Source organism: Ananas comosus, linkage group 18 (genome assembly GCF_001540865.1).
Source record: "Ananas comosus cultivar F153 linkage group 18, ASM154086v1, whole genome shotgun sequence".
NCBI classification, from domain to species: domain Eukaryota; kingdom Viridiplantae; phylum Streptophyta; class Magnoliopsida; order Poales; family Bromeliaceae; genus Ananas; species Ananas comosus.
Window position 1 is genome coordinate 5152395 of NC_033638.1, and position 3149 is coordinate 5155543.

At 43.2% G+C, this 3149-nt stretch overlaps 1 long non-coding RNA gene across 1 annotated transcript; it reads left to right on the top strand.

Annotated features, from left to right (window-relative positions):
* Positions 1073-2660, top strand: LOC109724518. The gene is made up of 3 exons (XR_002219950.1): positions 1073-1112; positions 1231-1307; positions 2620-2660. It is a non-coding gene; the product is annotated as an uncharacterized LOC109724518 (long non-coding RNA).

Sequence of the window (3149 nt, forward strand, 5' to 3'; positions counted from 1 at the left end):
TCGAGTGGGACAGACACATTCCAAGAGTAGGAATGTTGGGCTACCACAGGCACTTAGGCGGCGCAAGCTGGACTACCCTTGGTAGGTCCCTAATTGGAAATGGAAATCGACACGGGATGAGTTTGTTATAATCACTACTAAATAGAGAGTGGTAGTTGGATTACTCGGACTTGCTTCTAGCATAGGTTTGGACTTTGGGTATACATATACATGTAGTATGCTACGAGGCAGTGTTTAATTGCATTCATATAAACAATGTTGCTATGATAAGGGATAATTCTCATAATTTCATTTAAGCAAACCATGACATTATTTATGGCTAAGTAGAGACATACTCTTCATGACAGGATAATTGTGCATTACATAAATGCCATGTTTAATCACAAGTAATATCTTAGCATTTCATTATGCTCTCATAGATGCAAATTACTCGTTATTGCTATCGCTTTTGACTTACCCTTTTCTTTTGGGCCTAGTGGTGCAATGAGCTGAGGTCAATAATTGCCCACTAGGAACTATAAATTATAGTTCTCACGCCCTCTGTTTCATGTTTTCCTTCAGAGCCTTCCACGCCGGGAGAGGCTAGGGACCGTGGGAAGGGCGTCGCTTCGGGTTAGCCTTTCAGCGAGAGACGAGTTGTAATGCACTGGATCTTAGCAAATTGCAAGATTCGAGTGTTTGATCTGTGTGTGGAGCCTTTCCACAGTTTTTGGAGGGTCGTTGATAGTGTCCCGACCCCTGGCACGCATCCCGAGGATGTTGGAGTAGGACTTGGCACCAAAATTCCAAAATCGGAATTTTTGGACAGCTCTCGGGTAGCCTGCAGCAGGGCTTGTACCGGAACAAGACTGGCCTTGTACCGGTACAAGGGTTGATGGTTGTACCGGTACAGCCATCGGGCTTGTACCGGTACAGAGCCGCAGACCGAGCAACCCGAGCTTCGGGTTTGCATTTTCGTCGGCCTTGTACCGGTACAAGAACCCGTGTACCGGTACAAGGAGGCAGTTTTTGTGCAGTTTGGTCTGCAGGGGGTTTTTCGCGATTGTAGCCTATCTATAACAGCACCCACGCCCCTTAGGGCTTTTTTTGTGCTGGGACCTGAGGAGGAGAAGGTGAGAGGAGCTCTCTCTCCCTTTCTTTGCATTTTTACCCCCTTTGCTTGGTTTTTATTTGGGTTTTCTCTCATCTTTTTGCATCTTGGTGGCTTCTCCACCATTGTTGATGGCTTAGAGCTTGGAGAGGAGCTTGTGGCTGAGGAGATCTCCCACCCCACTTGGATTGGAGCTAAGTTTGGAGCTTCTTGAGAGGTTAGAGACTTGATTTCTCCCTTTGATCCTTGATTTGAGGTTTTTGTGAGATTAAACCCTAGAATTGGAATATTAGGGTTTATATTGGGCATTTTGGATCTAGGGCTTTTGAAGCTAGATTGTTTGGATTAGAGGCTTCCATTAGGTTGGATTGGATGAGCCCTAGCTTCATTTTGGAGCTTTAGAGGAGATTTTTGCACTAGAGGTGAGTTTTCTACACCTATGCTTGAATAGCTTAATGATTGAGCTAGGTTTTGTTTGTTTGGCCGTGTATGAATGTTTTTGTATCTAGGATGTAGGAGATAGAGGACCTGTTGTGAGCGCGAGGAGTTTGTTAGCCTCGGTGGGTTTGGCTTCCTCGAAATTGGGGAAATTCCTATAAGTGGTTTGTTTCATGCCTTAATTATCTTTAGTAGATTTATGGGTTTTGATGTTGAATATTTGTTCGTTGATAAGAAATTTTCTATTGTAGGGAGAGAAGGCAATGTGCTTTGTTAATATGCATGCGACAATTATTCTATGAGTGACGAAATCAGGTTTATGGCTTCCGGTTTGAACTAGATTGTTTAAGTTCTTGAATGTTGTATCCATGTTGCGGCAAATGAGCATAGTGTGGGCCTTGGACTAGAGATTATTTATGCAACATTAGGCTTGGAATTAGGCAATTGACATACATATTTTCCATATTTTGAGTATGCATATTAGTGACTTGCCACGAGGACATTTAGTATATTATACAATGTATTGGACTGAGGTTGATATGGATGTGTTTGACTAGCTTGCTTTCGTGTCATGCAATTGTTTGAGGGTCGCTTCAGCGTATCCGAGATGGCCATGCGATAACATATTCGCGGTGGGGACTTGAGGGCGCGAGTGGATTGCGTGGGGCCAGGCTCTTATAGGGTAGGATCATGAATACCCGGGTTAGGTCGACGGCCGAAGCCTCCGGGTGCGGTTCAGGGATAGCGCTTCGGTGGGATTTTCGCTTGGATTTTATTCGTTAGACATTTTGGATGATGATGATTAGAGTATTATTTTGGACAGTTGATCGATAGTAAACGGAATTTACGTATTTGCATTGTGGCATTTTGATGTTGGAGATTGTTCTTCTGAATGGCTTGTTTCTACTTTGCTATTTAGGTATGAGATTCATTGTAGTGTAGTTATTTTTTTCTTACCTTTCGCTTTTACATTTTTGGTCATTACTCTTCTTAGCTTTGGGCCTTGTGGTGCATTCACTGAAGTCAGTAATTGCCCACTGGGAACTATTTTTAATAGTTCTCATGCCCCCGTTTTGTGGTTTACTTTTCAGAGCCTTCGGCACCGGCGGAGGCACGGGATCGCGGCAAGGGGATCGCTTAGCTAGCTAGCGAGGAGCGGTACTTTGCCTAGGTGGTTTACTCTTTCTTTTTGTAGTTGAGAGAGAGTGAGAGATTTTGTATTCATGTATAGAGACCACCTATGTACCTACTTATAGCTCTTGTATTTGGGATTTCCTATTATTCTTACTCTATGTTTTATTTAGTGGATTTACTGTTTTATCCTTATCCCTTGTTGTAGCATTTAGACATTTATTATGCTCTGATACTTCTAGATGTCTTTTATTATTGCTGTTATTATTGTTGTTTTTAGACGCCTTATATGTTGTAGACATATGGCGGGTCTGGGCACGCGCCGGGCGGGCTCCCGCTGGGTCCCGGGGCGTGACACAAGTTTAGGTGGTCTACCTCTCGATGTTTTATTTTGTGAGAGGTTGAGAGTTGTACCCGTATATGTATAGAGACCACATTTCTTTTGGATCTTGGTATTTCTTTAGAGGAGTTAGTTTTGTATCACCTTATG